This window comes from Salmo trutta, chromosome 10 (genome assembly GCF_901001165.1).
Source record: "Salmo trutta chromosome 10, fSalTru1.1, whole genome shotgun sequence".
NCBI lineage: Eukaryota > Metazoa > Chordata > Actinopteri > Salmoniformes > Salmonidae > Salmo > Salmo trutta.
In genome coordinates, this window is record NC_042966.1 from 32,043,204 (window position 1) to 32,067,624 (window position 24,421).

At 45.1% G+C, this 24,421-nt stretch overlaps 1 protein-coding gene across 1 annotated transcript in view; it reads left to right on the forward strand.

The window, feature by feature from the left end:
• The first annotated feature begins 3,058 nt into the window (after positions 1-3,058).
• LOC115201562 (zinc finger matrin-type protein 4) overlaps positions 3,059-24,421 on the forward strand; it is a 113,108-nt gene continuing 91,745 nt past the window's right edge. The window contains exon 1 of the mRNA XM_029765310.1: positions 3,059-3,498. The gene's annotated coding sequence lies outside the window, so the exon portion shown is untranslated. The remainder of the gene's footprint in view (positions 3,499-24,421) is intronic.

The window sequence follows — 24,421 nt, forward strand, 5'->3', positions numbered from 1 at the left end:
CCGTGTATTGTTATTACGGGTCCCGTGTATTGTTATTACGGGTCTCATCCCGTGTATTGTTATTACGGGTCCCGTGTATTGTTATTACGGGTCCCGTGTATTGTTATTACGGGTCTCGTCCCGTGTATTTATTAGAGGTTTACACCTCGCTCTTTGTTTGGGTTACAGCCCTGTGTTATATATATATACGTGTTTGTTTTGGGCTTCGTCCCCTGTCATGTTCATGAAGTACTCTATTTTGGGTAGAGAAATAACAACTATTTCGTATTCCTGCGCCTGTCTCCTATCATTATACATCATGACACTCACTCTCTTGGTTTCTATGTTTCTCTCTTTCTCTCTGTAGGACAAAAGTTAGAAAGGTTCATTGTAAGCCATAAATCAGGAGCGTAACAGTGGGGGACACCTGTAGGGACACACACAGTCTGATAACACAGTGTCAGAGAACGCGTTTAGCTTCTGAATTTACAGAATCACGTCAGAATGCAAATGCCCCCCAGTATTTGTGCGTCATTCACAGCTTCAGCTGGAATGAAATTTGCTGGCACTTGTTATGTCGATACTCAAGGAATGTATAGAAATGTAGGATCTTAATTTGATCACTCTTTTGTTGCTAATAATTTTCTTGCACAGAAGGAAATGCAAACTTGTAGTGTATTTGAGTTTTAAAAAGGCTTCTAAAGTTTGTAATTTCTACTCCAAAATGTCAGACTTGATTTGCGCTAACAACATTTTTTATCAACCCCCACTTAACCTTAACCCCTAAGTCCTGAACCTAAACCTAACCCCTAACCCTAATTCTTACCCTTTCCCTAAACCTAACATCTAAGCCTAAAATAGTATTTTTCCTTGTGCGGGACTGGTGAAATGTCCCCACTTTTCCTTGTTATACTATGTTTGTGAGGACTTCTGGTCCCCACAAGGATAGTTAAACCAAAGGCACGCACGCATACACACACACACACTCACCACTCACACACACACACATGCACGCATACACACACACACACACTCACCACTCACACACAGCAGCCAAGCCCCTTAAGCTTGTCTGTTTTCTGCATGGATGACACTTACTGTAGCACCGCGACTTTCTCTCTCCTCTCTTTCCTTTTCTCTCTCTCCCTCCTTTCCTCCCTCTCTCTCTCTCCTTTCTTCCCTCTCCATCTCTCTCTCTCCCTCCCCCCACTCTTGCTCTCTCTCTTTTTCTCTATACCTTTTCCCTCTCCCTCTCCCTCTCCCCCCCTTCCTCCCTCTCTCTCTCTCCTTTCCTCCCTCTCTCTCTCTCCTTTCTTCCCTCTCCCTCTCTCTCTCGCCCCCTTCCTCTCTTTCTCCAGACCAGTATTGGCTCTAGACGTCCAGTCTGCCTTGGCTGGTAGTTTGATAAATTGTCCTCTATCTCATCTCTGTGCATTGTCATTGTCATTGTCAAGTGTGCGTGTGCGTGTGTGCTTCTCTGCGTCTGTGTGTGATTGTGTGTCCGTCCTTGCTAGTGTGTTCTTGTTCGTGTGTGTTATTCTACATTCCTTGTCTATGTTTTGAAGTGTTTGGGTTCCTCTCAGAAGGTTGCTGTCACTGCGTTCCTCTTAGAAGGGTAAGGGTTTGGGTTAGAAGGTTGCTGTCACTGCGTTCCTCTTAGAAGGGTAAGGGTTTGGGTTAGAAGGTTGCTGTCACTGCGTTCCTCTTAGAAGGGTAAGGGTTTGGGTTAGAAGGTTGCTGTCACTGCGTCTCTAAGCATCTAAAAGCATGTAACAGTCCCCCATTGTCAGAGCAGAATAAACATCTATATTATTTGAAAAGACATGTAATAATAAAATGGAGAAATTATAAAAACAGCATGGCAATCTATCACTACAAGCTACATTTAGTAGAAATGACAGGGGAGGTATATATGTTTAATAACTAGGCAAGTCAGTTAAGAACAAATTCTTATTTACAATGACGGCCTACACCAGCCAAACCCAGACATCGCTGGGCCCATTGTGCGCCGCCCTATCGGACTCCCAATCACAGCCAGTTGTGATACAACCTGGATTCGAACCAGAGTGTCTGTAATGACCCCTCTAGCACTGAAATGCAGTGCTTTAGACCGCTGCGCCACTCGGGAGTCTGAGGGATAGCGGAATAAGAATGGAGGAATAATAAATAAAAACAAACCCTTACCCTTCTTTTTCACTCCATCTTTTGAAAAGTCATATTGAACATTCGCTGACAGTGAAAAGAAAACCATTTGTCAGTTAACCCAACCCCTCTCCTATAATGATTTATTTGTGCTTAATGTTTCTTATATTTGATTGTGATTCAGAGTCACCGGAATCAGCATTTTTTTTTTTTTGACCAAGAATCCTTATTTTTTTCTAAATTAGACAATCATCACTGCATGTACCTATAAGCCTACATTTGGCTGATAATACAATGAATATACACATTAGGCATGGCACATGTAAATTGCTTAGAAATTGTATTTTAGAATTCACCCCATCCAACCCCCACCCTCTCTCTTTCTCTCTTTCACTCTCTCTTTCAGTCCTGCTCTATCTCTCTGCCCCATTGTTTCTCTCTCTTACTCTCTCTTTCACTCCTGCTCTATCTCTCTGCCCCGTTGTTTCTCTCTCGCTCCTCTCTCTCGCTCTGTCTCTCTCTCTCTGTCTCAAGGTGCCCTGAGCATGGACAAATGGAAACAAGTTTAACAGACAGAGCTCATATTAACAGCATAAAAATTAATAACACTTTTCAACACATAGGCAGCTTTATTTCAATGTAATTCATTATGTATGACCAACGTTTATTGAATCTTTATGCAGGTTGACAGATAGGTAGGTAGTTAGATAAATATAAAAAAATGTACTCTTTGGGTGTCAGAGCTTGCCATTGCGCATTCTATGGCGTGACACTTCATAGCTCTCTCTCTCTGTCTCTCTCTGTCTCTCTCTCTCTCTCTGTCTCTCTCTTTCTGTCTCTCTCTTTCTGTCTCTCTCTTTCTGTCTCTCTCTCTGTCTCTCTGTCTCTGTCTCTCTCTCTCTCTCTCTCTCTCTCTCTGTCTCTCTCTCTCTGTCTCTCTCTCTCTGTCTCTCTTTCAGAAGAGCACTTTATGTAAGATGATACCTGCGCGTGTGGGTGCACTGTACTGTAGCCTATTAGCTCGAGCTCCCACTCCCTCTCCTGTTCCGGTTACCCGGTGAATGATATCAACAGAGCGTTTTGACTGTTCCGTACTGAGGGAGAGCACGCTTGAAAGGAGAATAACATGAAACCGCACAACTGAACGACAGCCAGAGCGCATGGAACCAGGGAAAATATAGACTACCCACAGCAACACTCACGTTTGAGGTTTCACCGGCGGAAAGAGCACATTGACAGGACAACGGGAGGACTGTTTATTCAAGTTGGACGGATGATTTAGCGAACATAATTGAGTAGACTGCCCGGCGGATGATAAGCGTCCGGGACCGGTGCTGCCGATTGTGCGAGGAGGCAAGTTAACGTTACCGGAGGAAGGTGAGTGAGAGTGAAAGTTTCAGATGGTAGTCCAATTGATGAATTAGCCTATAATATCTAGTAGAATATACAGCCGTGGGTCTGAGGAGGTAGTAGTCAATAGGCTATGTCATTTTTAGCATCATGTTAACAGTTATTTGTAAGTGGTTGGTTGGATAGGCTTACCGTTTAGGAATTGTTGCATTTTTACAACATTGGGTCGGTGAGCTTGTTGGTCATGATAACACCGTAAATCACCATCGGCTATGACAGTGTTGACGGTCTTGGCTCAGTCCGTTAGGCACAAGCAGGTGTCTGTTTGACGAGCAGCAGACTATTTTCAGTTGAAATCAATGTCACTGACACCAGTAGGATTTGATTCATTACATGTATCACAACACGGGCCTATGTTTGGAGAGATGAGTGATGCGGTTTTATATAGGTCCATCTCACATGCTGAGTTAGTTTGGCATGACAGTGAGCCTGGCACCCAATCTAGAACCGAGAGTGTGATGATGAACTCTCCAATTTGACTTGACTCTGAGCTGTTGCTCTCTGGGTGGAATGAAGTTGCCCAGTGATCTTGTGTCAGATTTTGTATGGTTGAAATCTGTGATATAGAGGGTGTGCACTTCTAAACGCATGTAGCCCGGGTTTACCCACCTATTAGTAGGGAGGGCAAATTGAAAGAGCAGCTGCAAAGTCACTATTAGTTGATCTAAACGTCCATCGGAATGGCAAACAACCATGTGATAGCCGTTGATCCGATGGTCCATTGAAAGCCGTTCGACCAACCTTTACTTGGTTCGGCTATACATTTTTCGTTGTCGATTAAGAAGGCACCGGTGTCTTATACACGCCTGTTTCCAGTTGCAGGTGGAACGGCAAAAAAACAGAACATTTCAGAACAATATTACATTTTGCGTTTCCATTTCCATTTTGACAACCCCCAATCAAAATCCAACACTCCAAAATGTTGCTGGCTGTTCTGCATGCAAGTTGTCCTCTAATCAGAAGCTGACTGTGCTCAACTCCATCGTAAATCGTGGAGTTGAGTTTAATCGGCAATCGAACCAGGGATGTCCAGATTCCGTGTGGCTTTTGAGTTGTGTTAGTTTCAACAGGGCATAAAACCTGATTCACCCCTAATAGATGAGGGATTAATTGCATATGCTTATGCAGTTTACAGTGCCTTCGGAAAGCATTCAGACCTCTTGATTTTTTCCCACATTTTGTTAGGTTACAGCCTTATTCTAAAATATATTAAATCGTTTTCCCCCCTCAGCAATCTACACACAATACCCCATAATGACAAAGCAAAAGCAGGTCCTGACATTTTTGCTAATTTATTCAAAATAAAAACTGAAATATCACATTTACATAAATATTTAGACCCTTTACTCAGTTCTTGAAGCACATTTTTGGCAGCGATTACAGCATCGAGTCTTGGGTATGATGCTACAAGCTTGGCACACCTGTATTTGGGGAGTTTCTCCCATGCTTCTCTGCAGATCATCTCAAGCTCTGTCAGGTTGGATTGGGAGCATCACTTCACAGCTATTTTCAGGTCTCTCCAGAGATGTTCGATCGGGTTCAAGTCCAGGATATTCAGAGACTTGTCCCGAAGCCACTCCTGTGTTGTCTTGGCTGTGTGCTTAGGGTCATTGTCTTGTTGGAAGGTGAACCTTCACCCCAGTCTGAGGTCCTGAGCGCTCTGAAGCAGGTTTTCATCAAGGATCTCTCTGTACTTTGCTCCGTTCATCTTTCCCTTGATCCTGACTAGTCTCCCAGTCCCTGCCACTGAAAACATCCCCACAGCATGATGCGGCCACCACCATGCTTCACCGTGGGATGGTGCCAGGTTTCCTCCAAAGGTGACATTTGGCATTCAGGCCAAAGAGTTCAATCTTGGTTTTATTAGACCACAGAATCTTGTTTCTCATTGTCTGAGAGTCTTTAAGTGCCTTTTGGCAAACTCAAAGCGGGCTGTCATATGCCTTTTACTGAGGAGTGGCTTCCGTCTGGCCACTCTACCATAAAGGCCTGGTTGGTGGAGTGCTGCAGAGATGGTTGTCCTTCTGTAAGGTTCTCCCATTTCCAAAGAGGAACTTTAGAGCTCTGTCAGAGTGACCATTGGGTTCTTGGTCACTTCCCTGACCAAGGCCCTTCTCCCCCGATTGCTCAGGTTAGCCGGGCCACTGTGTTCTTGGAGCCCTTCAATGCTGCAGAATTATTTTGTACCCTTACTCAGATCTGTGCCTCGACACAATCCTGTCTCTAATTCTACTGACAATTTCTCCGACCTCATGGCTTGGTTTTTACTCTGACATCCACTGTCAACTGTGGGGCCTTATATAGACAGGTGTGTGCCTTTCCAAATAATTTCCAATCAATAGAATTTACTACAGGTGGACTCCAATCAAGTTCTAGAAACATCTCAAGGATGGTCAATGGAAACAGGAAGCACCTGAGCTCAATTTCGAGTCTCATAGCAAAGGGTCTGAATACTTATGTAAATAAGGTATTTCAATTTTTTATTTTCAATACATTTGCAAAATATTCTAAAAACCTGTTTTTGCTTTGTCATTATGGGGTATTGTGTGTAGATTTGGAATTGTTTTTATTTAATCCATTTTAGAATAAGGCTGTAATGTAACAAAATGTGGGAAAAGTCCAGGCGTCTGAATACTTACCGAAGGCACCGCATGAGGTGCTCATTTCAAAAATAGCCTGCAATACAACTACAAATCTGATAGCTATTGTGGCTACATTTTGTGTTTCTGTTTTCAATATATCCCAAACTGTTTCTGCATATTGATTATTGATTTGGACACTTTGGGCAATTTATCAAAAGGTCTTGACAATATGAAGCAGCAACAGCATAATGTTCAATTAATGTTTTAGAAATATAAATGGAACGTTCAACATTCATTTCCAATAGTTTTCTACTTAATCAGGTAAAACCTGCTGAATGAGCCCAAAAACGCTCTGTGATCACCACAAATCATGAAAACGTGTATGATGTGCCTTTTTGCATTAGGTTTTCTCTGTCGTGTTGCATTTGATCCCACGAGTTGGTCTGATACCAGCTTAAGCATCTGCAGTGCTCTCACACACTTACTTAAACAGCCACGCAGGAATGCAACTACACACACAGAGGGAGAGAGATGCATCTGTCACTAAGCCAGCTACTGAAACAGCTGTAGAGTCAACTTTTTATCTGGAGAGATACAGAGATACACCTGCCGGCTAAATCCTCAGGCCCGAATATTCATAGAAATGTGTGTACACAGCTCTCATGACCTGAAGTGGTAGTCCAACACGCACAATTGCTTGGAAGCACGCAGGAACACACACACACACACGCACACACGCACACACACACACACACATACTCACACAGATATGCTGCTTCACACAAGGACAGCCACTTTAACAGCAGTAGAGAAAGAAGTGATGTTTTGTTTTCATGATTTATTTTTGAAATACAACTATTTGAATCTGCTTTCACCCAACTGTTACCTATATAACTGATCCAACAGTCACTTCTGTGTTTATTGACTTATGCCCTCCTGGTTAGGATTCTCCTGGCTGCAGTTTGGCTGTCGCTATTATTGTGGTGCTGAACTTGGGGACGCCGATTCCTTTGCTGTCCACATTAGTGGTACTAACTAGCTGCTCTTTACTTTAGCATCGGACCTTTTACTCTTGTGGCAAACAATCTGAGCACTTTGCTAGTTCGAGGCCGGTTTCCCAGACACAGATTAAGCCTAGACCCAGAACAAATCTCTTTCAGTGGAGCAGCATAACTTTAGTCTAGGTTTTGGAGTAAACAACACTCCCACTTGACCTTTTTTTCCCCCTTACAAGCTCTGAATTTGCTGATAGCTACTTTATTGAAGAACAATGTACTTACTATGACTATGATATGTGGTTGTCCCACCTAGCTATCTTAAAATGAATGCAGTAACTGTAAATTGCTCTGGATAAAAGTGTCTGCTAAATTACAAAAATGTAGGTGTTTAATTAACCCAAACATGTGTTAGATCAAGCAGCCTGTGGAGGTATAGAGCCAGCCCTGTGGGTGTGTTTGGTGAAGTTAGAATCTTCCAGTTTAAGGGTTAAGGTTAGGATTGTGGGAGGGGAAACTGATCCTAGATCAGCACCTGAAGGAATCTTATCCTGGAGCATACTTATGTACACAATTGACTGGTATTGACCAACAGGGGAAACTGATCCTAGATCAGCACCTAAGGGAATCTTATCCTGGAGCGTACTTATGTACACAATTGACTGGTATTGACCAACAGGGGAAACTGATCCTAGATCAGCACATGAGGGAATCTTATCCTGGAGCGTACTTATGTACACAATTGACTGGTATTGACCAACAGGGGAAACTGACTGTATATATTGTTTGTATTCTATTTATTTGTCAACAAAAGGGTTAGAATGTATTTCACAGCTCTGATACCCCAATTTGATGAATTCACATCAGTCAATTAGGGGGGAGAGGACAGCAACAGAATAGAACAGAATAGAACAGAACAGAACTGTTACATCTGCTCCTGCCACAGCCTCTACTTCTCATCCTGGACCTCCCTAACCTGCCACCACTCCACCAGTGCTCTCTGCATGACACAAGTCATTTTCCAACAATTGTTTACAGTGGGTCAGAAGTTTACATACACTAAGTTGACTGTGCCTTTAAACAGCTTGGAAAATTCCAGAAAATGATGGCTTCTGAAAATCATGGCTTCTGATAGGCTAATTGACATCATTTGAGTCAATTGGAGGTGTACCTGTGGATGTATTTCAAGGCCTACCTTCAAACTCAGTGCCTCTTTGCTTGACATCATAGGAAAATCAAAAGAAATCAGCCAAGACCTCAGAATTTTTTTTTTAGCCCTCCAGAAGTCTGGTTCACCTTGGGAGCAATTTCCAAATGTCTGAAGGTACCACTCATCTGTACAAACAATAGTACGCAAGTATAAACACCATGGGACCACGCAGCCGGTATACCACTCAGGAAGGAGATGCGTTCTGTCTCCTAGAGATGAACGTACTTTGGTGCGAAAAGTGCAAATCAATCCCAGAATAACAGCAAAGGACCTTGTGAAGATGCTGGAGGAAACCGGTACAAAAGTATCTATATTCACAGTAAAACGAGTCCTATATCGACATAACCTGAAAGGCCACTCAGCAAGGAAGAAGCCACTGCTCCAAAACCGCCATTAAAACGCCAGACTACGGTTTGCAAATTCACATGGGGACAAAGATCGTACTTTTTGGAGAAATGTCCTCTGGTCTGATGGAACAAAAATAGAACTGTTTGGCCATAATGACCATGGTTATGTTTGGAGGAAAAAGGGGGAGGCTTGCAAGCTGAAGAACACCATCCCAACTGTGAAGCACGGGGGTGGCAGCACCATGTTGTATGGGTGCTTTGCTGCAGGAGGGACTGATGCACTTCACAAAATAGATAGCATCATGAGGGAAGAAAATTATGTGGATAAATTGAAGCAACATCTCAAGACATCAGTCAGGAAGTTAAAGCTTGGTCGCAAATGGGTCTTCCAAATGGCCCCAAGCATACTTCCAAAGTTGTGGAAAAATGGCTTAAGGACAACAAAGTGAAGGTATTGGAGTGGCCATCACAAAGCCCTGACCTCAATCCCATTGAAAATGTGTGGACAGAACTGAAAAGCGAGCAAGAAAGCGTACAGACCTGACACTGTTACACCAGCTCTGTCAGGAGAAATGGGCCACAATTCACCCAACTTATTGTGGGAAGCTTGTGGAAGGCTACCCAAAACGTTTGACCCAAGTTAAACAATTTAAAGGCAATGCTACCAAATACTAATTGAGTGTATGTAAACTTCTGACCCACTGGGAATGTGATAAAAGAAATAAAAGCTGAAATCATTCTCTCTACTATTATTCTGACATTTCACATTCTTAAAATAAAGTGGTGATCCTAACTGACCTAATACAGGGAATTTTTACTGGGATTAAATGTCAGGAATTGTGAAACTGAGTTTACATGTATTTGGCTAAGGTGTATGTAAACTTCCGACTTCAACTGTACATCAAGGATTCTCTGGTTGCAGGACTTATTAAGCCTTTCAGCCTGGTGGGTGCTGGGTTTTTCTTTGTGAAGGATGGGTCACTGAGGCAGTGCATAGACTTCCGTTGGCTGAATAATATCACAGTAAAGAACAAGTACCGCTTGCCACTCATCAGCTCTGCTTTTCACCCACTCCATGGTTCCCTGGAGTTCACCAAACGCTACCTCTGAAATGCCTACCTCCTTGTCCGTATCAGAGGGACCAGTGGAAGACTGCGTTCAACACAACACTTGGTCACTGAGTATTTGGTCTTACTAACACCCTTGCTGTTTTCCAGAACCTAGTCAATCATGTGATTGGATGCTTCGTTTTTGTCTATTTAGTTGACATCCTGATTAAAAAAATATCTAATAATTCTCCCAAGGACCCTGAGGCTCACCAGCAACGTGTACACCACATTCTTCAACGGTTGTTGGAGAATTAGCTTTTTGCTCAAGCTGAAAAATGTGAGTTCCATGCTACCTCAGTGTCTTTCCTGGGTTATATTATTGCACAGGGACAGTTGCGTATGGACCCCTCCAAGGTCATGGCAGTTAGAGTGGCCTGCGCACTCTAACCGGAAGCAGATACACTGTTTCTTGGGGTTTGCAAATTTTAGACGTTTCATCCACAACTACAGCCGTCTGGCAGCACCTCTCACCACTCTCACCTCCACCTCTGTTCCATTGGACTCCTGAGGCAGAGGCAGCATTCTTGGAACTCAAGCGTCGCTTCACTTCTGCCCCGGTCCTCACTCAGCCCAACCCAGAACTCCAGTTCATTGTGGAGGTGGATGCCTCTGACACCGGGGTAGGTGCTGTTCTGTCTTAACATTCCCCCTCTGATCAGAAGGTCCACCCATGTGCATTCTTTTCCTGTATGCTCTCACCTGCAGAGAGGAACTTTGACATCGGGAACTCCTGGCAGTTAAGCTGGCTCTTGAGGAATGGCATCACTGGCTGGAAGGCTTGTACCCCCCTTCATCGTGTGGACTGACCATTAAAAACCTGTCCTACATCCAGACCGCCAAACGTCTGAACTCCCGGGAAGCCAGATGGGTCTTGTACTTTGGAAGATTCAATTTCACACTCACTTATCGCCCCAGTTCGAGGAATACCAAGCCTGATGCCGTCTCCCACCAGTTCACCACCGACAACACGGGTACCAAGCCAGAAGCCATTGTGCCATCCTCCTGCATCGTTGCCGCCGTTGCCTGGGAGATCGAGTCCTGGTTCCGCCAGGCTCAGCAGAACCAGCCTGACCCGGGTAACGGTCCTAATAATTTCTGTTTGTTTCAGATTGTGTTCGCTCTTTTCTTCGATGGGGCCATTCTACTCACCTCACCTGTCTCCCTGGTATTAATCCGGATCCTTGCCTTCCTGCTTCCAGCGCTTTTGGTGGCCCACCATGGAGAGGGATGTCCGGGAGTTTGTCTCAGCCTGCTCAGTATGTGCCAGGAACAAAACCTCCACTAAACCCACTTCCGGTCTGCTTTGCCCTCTTCCCATACCCAGTCACCCCTGGTCACACATAGCTCTGGACTTCGTCACTGGCCTTCCCCCATCTAACGGTAACTCCGTCATCCTCACCATTATTGACAGATTTTCCAAAGTGGCTCACTTCATTCCCCTCCAAGCTCCCGTCCTCCAGGGAAACTGCAGACCTGCATGTGTTTTGTCTGCATGGCATTCCCACTGACATTGTTTCCGACAGGGGACCCCAGTTTACCTCCCAGGTATGGAGATCCTTATGTTCAGCTCTTGGTATCAATGTCAGTCTTCAGGATATCACCCCCAGACAAACGGCTAGGCCAACCATGAGATGGAGACTGCCCTACGCTGCGTGACTTCTGCTAACTCTTCCTCCTGGAGCGCTCAGCTACTCTGGGTTGAATATGCCCACAACACCCTCACCAATACCTCGTCAGGTATGTCACCTTTCGAGTGTGCTCTGGGTTACCAACCCCCCCTTTTTCTCCACCCAAGAGGTCGAGGGCCCCTTTGTCCAGGACCATCTGTGCTGTTGTCATTGTACCTGGAGGAAGGCCCGGGCTGCCCTTTGTGCCTCTGACAGGACCCAGTCCCAAGTCAACCGTCGCCGGACCTCAGCCCCAGTCCTCCCCCTCTGGTCAAAAGGTATGGCTCTTATTGAAGGACCTGCCATTGAAGGTGGCATCGAAGGAACTTTACCCCTGATTCATTGGTCCTTAACCCCTCTGCTGTGCGCCTGAAACTCCCAGCCTCTCTCAGGATCCATCCTACCTTCCATGAATCCCTGATTAAACCAGTCTGCTCCAGCCCCCTGTTTCCTCCTGCAGCCCCCCCCCCCCCCCCATCGGGGTCACAGCTGGCAGTACCTGGTGGACTGGGAGGGAATCGGGGCTGAGGAACGCTGCTGGGTGCCCCGCTGTCACATTCTGGACCCCTCACTCTTACGTGATTTTCATACCCTACACCCAGATAAGCCCGGTCGGGCGCCAAGTGGCGTCCGTGGAAGGGGGTACTGTTACATCTGCTCCTGCCACGCCCTCTACTTCTCATCCTGGACCTCCCTAACCTGCCACCACTCCCCCAGTGCTCTCTCTCTCTCCCTCTCTCTGTGATTGTGTGAGTGGAGACCAGGTGTGCTGGAAACAGAACAGATTACCACCAGCTGCAACCTGTTCCATAATCAAGAACCGTACAAATACTCAGCCCTGTCACTTCCACGCTGCCAGATTGTAGCCTCTACTCAGTCTGCATGTCTAGCTGTTTGTTTCCCATAGATTTTGTTATCCTGTTGTGCCTGTTTTCCCTAGCCTCACGCTGCTTTTTCTCTCCGCTACAGTCCCGTCTGCTTTGATTCTGGTACCTGTCTCCAGTCCCTCGTCTCCTCAGTCCTGCTTTTCTGCCCTGGATCTTCGCTCTACCGCTTCATTGGATTCCGCTCCAGACCTGCTTACCCGGTTCCTAATCTCCTTGCACTCAGCCTCAGTCCGGATTCCCTACTACCCACCCAATATTCCCCTGGACTGCACCCCATCTCCTCTCCCGCTTTTAAATAAAAACATTGTTTACCTATCCTTGTCTCCTCATGAGTCTGCATTTGAGTTCCCCTGCTCCGCCCCGCGTAACAAGAACAGAAAATACTAGAATACAGTATAATAGGGGTCTTGTTAGGGATTAAATATGATAGGGGTTAACTGTAAAGCATGCCCTCACGTCTATCATCCAGTGCCATTACTTTTCTATCTCTGTCAATATGCCTTTTTACCCTTTCAAACTTCTAGGTGAGTCCTTCGTTTTCAATAGTTGCATATGTTCTACCTGGTCAGGCATGATAACAAGTGCAATAAAGGGTAGACATACTCAATTTTACTCTGTTCTTCCACTTTCTTCATCCAAAGCCAATTATATCAATGCATTTTATCCTTTCAAACATTCAGACAAGTCTAGGAAAGGCCTTGGTTTATGCATGATTATATGTTCTCCATGGACACATTATGTATCTGTCTCTCCCTCCCCCTTCTCTCCCTCCCTCTGTGCTGTAAGGCAGGTGTGATGGACAGTAGAGGGGTTACACAGCCATCCCTGCTCTCCACTGATAAACCACAGAGGGCCAAGGATACATTATCACACACACACACACACACACACACACACACACACACACACACACACACACACACACACACACACACACACACACACACACATACACACCCGAGGTGCTAGATTGCGAGGGACTGTGGAGGGAATCTGATTACCCAACTGGCATAATTACTGTGGCCTAGATGTATAATCAGGGTAGGGATCTTGTATTTGAAAAGTGTCTGCCACACGCGCACACACAGGGCTGGCACAATTACTGTGTAATCGTGTAATCGACGATTATGGATGAAGACCGTCATGAAAATTAAATAACAGGCCATAACCGTAAAACATATACCAAACATACACCACACACACACTGAGACACTAACACACACAGTCAGACCGGCCAGTAATCTTGTTCTTGAAAAGTGTCTGTTGTCATTATCATACTGTTGCTCTCATTACTCTAACTGGTGTCCCACCTACTGTTCATGTGTCTGCAGCACTCTCATTTGTCTAAGACTGCTCCATGGCAACAAGCTGCATCTTCTCTCTGACTATCTATCACACACAGCGTGGGGTGACCTTTTATGCGGTGTGTGTGTGTGTTTGTGTGTGTGCGTTTGTATTTGTGTGTGTGACCTTTATCTCTGTGTATCTACATTAATTGCTTATTTCTGGCTAATGGGGAGCAAGGTGCTACATCTCTCTGTCATTATAACAACACTCATCCACGCATGCACGCACGCACACACACACACACGGTACCATACCGGCAAGCTTGAGTTTCACCGATTTATGAAAATTGCTATTTGATATAAAAAAGAAGGAAAGGGCATAGTGGTACATTTGAAGTAGTACTGTATTTCCTCTCTGAAACAGTGCATTCTGAAAGTATTCAGACCCTTTGACTTTTTCCACATTTTGTTACGTTACAGCCTTATTCTAAAATGTATTCAATTGTTTTTTACCCCTCATTAATCTACATACAATATCCCATAATCACGAAGCAAAAACAGGCTTTTAAATTTTTTGCAAATGTATATAAAAAAAATATGAAATATCACCTTCACGTAAGTATTCAGACCGTTTACTCAGTACTTTGTTGAAGCACCTTTGGCAGCGATTACAGCCTCAAGTCTTCTTGGGTATGACGCTACAAGCTTGGCACACCTATGTTTAGCGAGTTTCTCCCACTCTTCTCTGCAGATCCTCTCAAGCTCTGGCAGGTTGGATGGGGAGTGTCGCTGTACATCTATTTTCAGGTCTCTCCAGAGATGTTAGATCAGGTTCAAGTTTGGGCTCTGGCTTGGTCACTCAAGGACATTCAGAGACTTGTCCACTCCTGCGTTGTCTTGGCTGTGTGCTTAGGTTTGTGGTCCTGTTGGAAGGTGAACCTTTGCCCCAGTCTGAGGTACTGAGCGCTCTGGAGCAGGTTTTCATCAAGGATCTCTCTGTACTTTGCTCCGTTCATCTTTCCCTCGATCCTGACTAGTCTCCCAGTCCCTGCTGCTGAAAAACATCCCAACAGCATGATGCTGCCACCACCATGCTTCACCGTAGGGATGGTGCCAGGTTTCCTCCAAAGGTGACATTTGGCATTCAGGCCAAAGAGTTCAATCTTGGTTTTATCAGACCAGAGAATCTTGTTTCTCATAGTCTGAGTCCTTTAGGTGCCTTTTGGCAAACACCAAGTGGGCTGTTATATGCCTTTTACTGAGGAGTGGCTTCTGTCTGGCCACTCTACCATAAAGGCCTGATTGGTGGAGTGCTGCAGAGATTGTTGTCCTGGAAACTTCTCCCATCTCCACAGAGGAACTCTGGAGCTCCGTCAGAGTGACCATTGGGTTCTTGGTCACCTCCCTGACCAAGGCCCTTCTCCCCCGATTGCTCAGTTTGGCCGGGCGGCCAGCTCTAGGAAGAGTCTTGGTGGTTTCAAACTTCTTCCATTAAAGAATGATGGAGGCCACTGTGTAGTGGCTTCCTTTCCTCTTTACCATAGCCACTGCCCAAGCCTGGAGCGGGGTTGTTTGGTACGCATACAGTCCACACTCAAGGTTTCCAAACAGCCAAACATTCAATGTGATCCAGGGATATGGTGCAACAACATTTTTTATTCTTCTTATATCTAACAGGAAAATGATTATCCAATCAACTTAAAACATAGATTACTTGATATGGAATATACATAATATGACCTGTTTGTATGTCTGTATGTCTGTATGTCTGTATGGTCAAAAAACTATACCGCTCCCGCGTCTAGCTAGGACTCCTTCCCCCGCGATGGCTCAACTTCCTGCCTTTATCCTAACACACTTACCACAGTACAATGAATGGGCAAGAGGGGGGGCCAAAAACTAAGTTACACTAACAACAAAGCTCGGTATGTTCAGTCTTTTATACAAATATGTCCGAATCGGCTCTAACATACCGGCCCCTAATTGTTAACTTCACTGAGTGGACAACAATTACTTAATATTCAAACGTAGAGCCAATACAGAAAACATTCTATACCAGAGTACTATTACAGTTCATAGCTATATACAAATATACAAGGTGCCATATAGGAAAATAGTCCATAGATCTCAGTCTGAGTTGAAGTGTTCAGGTGTTCAACTTCCAAAAATGTATGACTACGACGTCAAAGAATGTAAGAGTACAACATCAACGAATCAGTGGTGCACGTGATTCAAAGATGGAGCACTGTGTATGTGTGTGTGTGTGTGTATGTGTGTGTCTCACTCCGCCGCCTCCAGGAGCAGACAGAGTTTATTGATAGGTCTCTGTAAGATATTGGTCTTGGTCTTAACCAAGACGCTCCGGACAAGACCTTTGGCCCCTGGCAAAGCCTCCACCACACGCCCCATTAGCCAAGAGTTCCTTGGAGCGGTGTCATCGACGATGACCACAAGGTCACCAGGACTGAAGTTTCTCTTAGTTTTGTTCCACTTGTTCCGATCCTGCATAAGTGGAAGATACTCCCTGATCCATGTCTTCCAGAAGAGGTCAGTAATATGTTGTACTTGCTTCCATCTCCTTCGTGAGTATAGGTCGCTTCTCTGGAATAGTCCTGGTGGCAGGACTGGCTTTGCTTTCAGATGAATCAGATGGTTCGGAGTCAGGGGTTGTAGATTATTAGGGTCATTTGTTACAGTTGTGATTGGTCTATCGTTCATAATCACCTCAACTTCACACAAGGCTGTCTGCAAAACCTCATCATCCAGTACTTGCTCTTTAAGAGGACCGTTCATCACCCATCCAAAGATGGTTTTCACTGCATACGGTCCGTTGCCTTGGCTATTTATGATTTGCCAGGGTTCCATTGCCTTTGGAGCATTTACGCCAATCAGGAGTTCGACGTCGGCATCAATCTCCTTCAACTGAACCTCTTTCAGGTATGGCCACCTTCTGAGATCTTTCTGAGTGGGAATGTTCCCTCTTGCCACTAGGATCTTATTTTGGGTGTAGACCTTTGGTAATGCAAGAAATGTGTTGCCTTCCACGTTGCCAATCTCTGATCCAGATATCTCAAAGCTCTTGGTAGGACTCTCCTGCCCCATTGTGCGTAGCAGAATTTCAGTCTCACTGCATTTAGCATTCAGCTGCCTCATGAGTCTCTCCGTACAAAATGTTGCAGAGCTACCAGAATCAAGAAACGCATAGATTAACACAGACTTGCTTCCATTTGCCACCTTTACTTGAACTGGCACAATTGCAAGTGCACAATCTGTACCGGCCCCGGTATCTTCACCAGCTTCCAGTGAAACAAGAGCACTGCTGACAGTCTCCTCCCGTTTTACTGTTACTCCACTCATATCTGCCTTTTGAGATCTAAATCTCTCTCTTCCTTCAATGTGCAGGATAGTGGGGTGCTTTCTTTGACAGCTCTGACAGGTCATCCTTCTTTTACATTCTTTGCGTAAGTGTCCTCTCATCAAACAGCCAAAACAAAGGCCTTTTGATCTCAGAAACTCAACCTTGGATTCGTGTGGCTGTGCCTTCACCTGTTGGCAGTCGACCAATAAATGCTCTCCAGCACAATATACGCATGAGATACTGGGAGCATCAGAAGGGTAGGTGCCTGGTCTCTTTACTTTGAATGTTTGTTCTTTTAGAGGTTTTTCAGTATCACAATCTGCCACTACAGCTACTGCAGTGGCAAAGCTGCTTCCCCTACTCTTGGACTTGAACTGCTGTTTAAAGTCAGCTTCTGTTTTGGTTTTTAAAAACATTTTGTTGGACAGGGGATCTTGAATATCTCCATAAAACGTATCCTGCAGTATTTTGGCCTGTTTTTCCATGAACGTCACAAGGTCACTGAACTGGGCCCTCAGGTGGTTTCTCTCTAAAATATCACATGCCGTAGACCTCCATTTTTCCCTTAGTTTGTTGGGAAGTTTTGACATGATCAACTTTATGTTGGAGGGAAGATTAAACTCTTCCATATTCTGTAGGTCTTGCATAGCGTTACAGCAACCTCTAAGATAGAGTGCATAGCCACCCAGTCCCTTTCCATCATCCAGTTTGATGTTTGTCCAGTTCCAAGCTTTTTCCATGTAAGCAGTGGTGACTTTGATTTCATTGCCAAAGTGTTCCTTTAGCAACCTCTTAGCCTCTGCATAGCCTCTTCTGGATTCCATATGCAGACAACTACGTACCAGATCCTTGGGCTGACCAGTGGTGTACTGTTCCAGGTAATAGAGCCTATCTTGGTGACTGCTTGTCTTATCTTCTATACCATGCTCAAATGCACGCATGAATGGCCTAATGTTTAGAGGATCACCGTCAAACATAGGTATCTCCCTAACAGGGAGTGTGGCCTGTTTGTGCTGTAGTACAAGAAGGTCGGCAATTGCATTCTGCCTTTGCATGACAGTAGAGAGGTTATCATGGCTGGTATTATCGCTGATACCCGCAGTGTTGATTCGGTGTTGATAGCTAGACCTTGCTGTTGGCTGCTGAAGGCTGTGCTTCATGACTGTTTTCTGAACAGGTTTTGATGGCTTTGTGGTCGGTTGTTGTAAAACTCTTTGTAATGGGGTCTTTGGAACTGCACCTAATGCAGCAAACTCAACAGGTGATGATTCAGGTTCCACATAGACCTCAGGTTCCTGGTTCTCAAAATAAGAGTTCATTCCATCTTCTTGGCTTAGTAAATGGGTTGCCACAGTATGGGATTGAGAAGTTGACTCAACACTCTCCAGGACCTTCAGTTTGGCATTATATGCTGCTATGTCCATTTCCAGTGCCATTTTTTCCATCCTAACATTCAGTTGAGCTTTCTGTTGTTCCAGTTGAGCTTTCTCCAGTTCCAATGCATGCTTGTCCTGTAATGATGCTTGGTGAGCTAGTAGAGCTGCTCGTTCTGCCTTAGCTTTTAGGCGTGCAGAGGACACTGAGGAAGCAGTCTTAGAATACTTTGTTTTACTTGATGTGAGCGGACCAAGTCATTTGGTGTCACTCTAAAGCGGAAAGGTGGAATAAATGAGTCAAGAGTAGGTTTTCTTGATTCAACACAATTCTCTATTGAGGGATTTCTGACAATACAAACACTCCAACACAGTCAATGAGAATCTCCAAAGGAACAACATACATCTTCTTCTTTAGATGACACAGGATCACATTACGATTATCTTCAAACTATAACAACAATCACATATTCGTCACTGTCTTAACCTCTCTATGGCCGGCGGGGTGGAATCCTGTGGCGCGTTATTCAAATACCTTAGAAGTGCTATTACTTCAATTTCTCAAACATATGACTATTTTACAGCATTTTAAAGACAAGACTCTCGTTAATCTAACCACACTGTCCGATTTCAAAAAGGCTTTACAACGAAAGCAAAACATTAGATTATGTCAGCAGAGTACCCAGACAGAAATAATCAGACACCCATTTTTCAAGCTAGCATATAATGTCACATAAACCCAGAAGACAGCTAAATGCAGCACTAACCTTTGATGATCTTCATCAGATGACAACCCTAGGACATTATGTTATACAATACATGCATGTTTTGTTCAATCAAGTTCATATTTATATCAAAAACCAGCTTTTTACATTAGCATGTGACGTTCAGAACTAGCATACCCCCCACAAACTTCCGGCGAATTTACTAACAATTTACTAAATTACTCACGATAAACGTTCACAAAAAGCATAACAATTATTTTAAGAATTATAGATACAGAACTCCTCTATGCACTCGATATGTCCGATTTTAAAATAGCTTTTCGGTGAAAGCACATTTTGCAATATTCTAAGTAGATAGCCCGGCATCACAGGGCTAGCTATTTAGACACCCAGCAAGTTTAGCCTTCACCAAACTCCGATTTACTATTAGAAAAGTTTGATTACCTTTGATGTTCTTCGTCAGAATGCACTCCCAGGACTTCTACTTCAATAACAAATGTTGGTTTGGTCCCAAATAAACCATAGTTATGTTCAAACAGCGGCGTTTTGTTCGTGCGTTCAAGACACTATCCGAATGGTAAATAAGGGTCACGTGCACGGCGCATTTCGTGACAAAAAAATTCTAAATATTCCATTACCGTACTTCCAAGCATGTCAACCGCTGTTTAAAATCCATTTTTATGCCATTTTTCTCGTAAAAAAGCGATAATATTCCGACCGGGAATCTGCAATTAGGTAAACAGACGAAAGAAAATAAAGCACAGGATCGACTCGGGCACGCGCCTAAGCCCATTGTACTCTGATCGGCCACTTGTCAAAGGCGATAATGTGTTTCAGCCAGAGGCTGCCTCGATATCGTTCAGCTTTTTCCCGGGCTCTGAGAGCCTATGGGAGCCGTAGGAAGTGTCACGTTACAGCAAAGATCCTCAGTCTTCAATAAACAGAGGCAAGATGAACAACACCTTGTCAGACAGGCCACTTCCTGCATGAAATCTTCTCAGGTTTTTGCCTGCCATATGAGTTCTGTTATACTCACAGACACCATTCAAACAGTTTTAGAAACTTTAGGGTGTTTTCTATCCAAAGCCAATAATTATATGCATATTCTAGTTACTGGGCAGGAGTAGTAACCAGATTAAATTGGGTACGTTTTTTATCCGGCCGTGTAAATACTGCCCCCTAGCCCTAACAGGTTAATGGATCTTCTTGGATAGCACCTCTCTCTCCGTAGCCATTCTCCAGAGAAAGTTTATCTTCCCCCCTTCTTGCTGGTTCCATCCTCTCTCTTGTGGATCGAAAGGGACATGGTTGGGTCTCCCGGGTCTCCTTGGCTAAGTCGAGGATCCCTCGACAGGGTCTGCCATAGAGCAATTCAAACGGGGAGAATCCAGTGGACGCCTGGGGTACTTCTCGCAGGGCAAACATTAAGTGTGGGAGAAGCATGTCCCAGTTTTTCCCGTCTCTGGATACCACTCTTCTCAACATGCTTTTAATTGTTTTGTTGAAGCGTTCGCACAACCCGTCTGTTTGAGGGTGGAATATGCTTGTACGTATCTGTTGAACCTGATATAACCGACACAAGTCCTTCATCAACCAGGACATGAACGGGGTTCCCTGATCGGTTAGGATCGTCTTGGGAAGGCCTACCCGAGAGAACATCATGAACAATTCCTTGGCAATTCCCATGGATGACATGTTACGCAGGGGTATGGCCTCTGGGAACTTGGTAGCGTAATCTACGACCACTAGGATGTACTCGTGTCCTCTGGCAGATTTTGGGAGGGGTCCCACGATGTCCATAGCTATGCGTTCAAAGGGAGTCTCTATGATGGGGAGAGGAATCAAAGGGTTACGTAGGTGTGGCCGTGGAGCTGTACACTGACATTGATCACACGTCCTACAATACCTAGCCACATCCCGGGTGACACGGGGCCAATAGCATCTCTGCATGATTCTGTCGATAGTCTTGTCCCGTGCCAGGTGTCCTCCTAAGACGTGGGAATGGGCTAACTGTAGGACTGTATCCCTGTATGGTCTAGGCACCATTAGTAATTCCTGGATTTCGCCCTTCGTTACACGACCCAATATAAGAGACCCCGCCTGATTGCATAGTAAGGAAGAGGGGGCTCACCTGATCCTTCGACGTTCCTCCCGTCGATCACCTTCACCTTCCTCATGGCCTCCCTTAGGTCTGGGTCTCTATGCTGCGAGGTGCCGAACTGTCCCTTTAATTTCTGGGGCAGATCGACCTCGGTAGAGGGGTGTGGAGGTTGTTCCCCATCCCCTCCAGGGGTGACCGAGGAGAATCCCTTCCAGGTTGGGGCTTCGGATGGGGCTTCAAATATATCTCTTAGTGCCTGGTTGCTCCTTCCTTCCTGCGTCGTGTATAACCCTTCGCAGGTGTCTTCATCGGTGGTTTCCTGGAATATCTGTCATAAACGTTGGGTCTCTATTTCTTCCTCTGCTCCAGAGGACAAGGACGAGGCTACGTCTCCTTGTAGGACTACTACCTCGGGCTTGGATTTGTTTTTTTTCTTCTTTCCTGTCCCCCTTCTTCCCATGCATAACGTCATCTGCCGCAGCTCTTTATATAGAGGACAGTCTCTCCCGATCAATAATGGCACCTTCAGCTGGGGTACTTTCCCTGCCCTGACTGTACACCTTCCTTTCGGAGTGAGAATAGACAGATTCACGGTGGGGTAATAGTGGGTGTCTCCATGGATACAGGACACGGCTACTTTGTCTGGTAGCAGTGTTGCTGAGGTCACCATCTGCTCCTCTACTAACGTAACCATACTTCCCGAGTCGAGAATGGCTACCACATCTTGTCCTTCTACTTGAACCGGAATCTCTGGAGCTGGGGCTATTTCTGTTAACCAACAGTGTTGATCATGCCCTCTCAAACAGGGATGCGTGGGGATGGGCAGCGATGACTCCGTGACCATAGACTCGTCCTTGCTAGGACATTGTGAGGCATAATGGTCTGGAGACTGACATAACACCGACCCTGCTGTGTGGGGGATAACTTCTCCCACCTCCGGAGGGGGTTTGGAGGTTTCGGTGGCGGACTTGCCGGGGCGAGTCGTGGTACGAGATTTGCAGAATCGTTCCGTTTCTTCTTGTCCCCTTTTAATAACTCCCCTGTAGATCGGTATGTTTCCACCGCCTGGGCTATGTCGTCGGCTGACAACGGGTTGGTTTGACCCACAACCCTTTTTAAGTCACTGGGTAATTCCCTCAATATCTTGTCCACAACGAGGGTCTCTATTACATGTCCTACTCCCTTTCCGGGTTCCAGCCACTGTTTCATCAGTCGTATTAGAGCGAAGATCTGGGCACGGACGGGTTGGTCAGCCATATAGGTCCACTGATGGAACTTTACAGCTCTATCTCTGGCAGTCAGCTGGTACCGGGACAGGATCTCGGTTTTTAGTCGCCTATAGTCCGCAGCTTCGTGGGAATCCAGGTCAAAATAAGCTTCCTGGGCCACCCCGGTCAAAAGAGGGGCTAATGCGCTCGCCCATTCTGTGGGCGGCCACTCTTCCAAGGTGGCCGTCCTTTTGAAGGTCATGAGGAAGGCCTCGATATCATCCTCCTTGGAGAGACGAGGTAAGATGGCGTGAGCAGCCGCTCTAGGCTTCACTCTAGGTTCTTCTCGCCCACTCAGCTGTCGTTGCAGGAGTTCTATGGTTGTCTGCTGTGCCGTGATCAACTGTTGTAGTAGAGCGTTGTCCATCGTTCTTGAATGGTTCCTCTGTGTCTACTGGAAGAATCTTGATTTACTCACTTATCCTTGTGTCACTCGTCCACCTAGTGCCCGCATTCTCCACCAATGTGAGCGGACCAAGTCATTTGGTGTCACTCTAAAGCGGAAAGGTGGAATAAACGAGTCAAGAGTAGGTTTTCTTGATTCAACACAGTTCTCTATTGAGGGATTTATGACAATACAAACACTCCAACGCAGTCCATGAGAATCTCCAAAGGAACAACATACATCTTCTTCTTTAGATGACACAGGATCACATTACAATTATCTTCAAACTATAACAACAATCACATATTCGTCACTGTCTTAATGGATCTTCTTGGATAGCACCTCTCTCTCCGTAGCCATTCTCCAGAGATAGTTTATCTTCTCCCCTTCTTGCTGGTTCCATCCTCTCTCTTATAGGGGAAAGAGAATATCTCATTAGTACCGTCAGCTGTGCTTAATTGACTCTGGTTACCTTGTCTCACATGCCTTGTTGGGCTACTATCCGTGAGCCCAGCCTGCCCTCTGGTGGTCCTTCCACATAGATGTTTTTGACACATTGGAAATGCTGTCGTGTGGTTCAATGAGCGTTTGTGGCTCAACTTCAGCTTTTTCCCCATATTTCCACCTCTTTCAGGAAATGTTCAGAAGTTGTCATTCTTGGTTGATAATAGTTCATGCTCTCCTGTTCTTGTTCCTCCTCTGTGACCAGCTCTAGCACAGATTCATGAGCATTCTTAAAGTCATTGAGAACAGCATCAAATGCTTCAAGACTCTCATTCACAGTTTCAATGTTTTCTCCATCAACAAGAAGGACTTTTATTTCATTCATTTTGCGTGTACACACTCCAAGTTTGCCTCTCTGGGCTGCATAGAGTGAATTTAGATGCTCCTCTGCCCTCTCCAGTGGAGTCTTATTTGGGATTTCATCCTCCATCATTCACTTTTAGTTCACTCAATTTACAATGACACAGTTGTTGGTTTGATTGTTAAACGTAATGCCCCTTTAGACCTCCTTTAATGCTTTAAAAACACAGTCATCCATTTCAACAAATTGAACCATTTTGAATTGAACATGTGCAAGTTCGGCATTTTAGATGCGTTTTAAACATTTCACGCAGTATCTTTAGATCCTTAACCTGTTACATCTAGGGGGCAGTATTTTCACGGCTGGATAAAAAACGTACCCGATTTAATCTGATTATTAGTCCTGCCCAGAAACTGGAATATGCATATAATTATTAGCTTTGGAGAGAAAACACTCCAAAGTTTCTGAAACTGTTTGAATGGTGTCTGTGAGTATAACAGAACTCCTATGGCAGGCAAAAACCTGAGATGCTTCTGTTCAGGAAGTACCCTGTCTGAACATTTCTTGCCCTTCTTGATTCTCTCTATCGTTTACAAAGGATCTCTGCTCTTACGTGACACTTCTCACGTCAACAATGGAGTCTCACAGCCCGGGAAAAACAGGAATGATGTCATTCAAAGCCCTGGCTGAAGCACACGAGAGCAAATGCTGAGTGGTCAGTCAATGGACTAAGCCTTAGGCGCGTGACACGCCCCGCCCCCGGCTTTTGGTTTTTTCCTCAGTTTACAGACA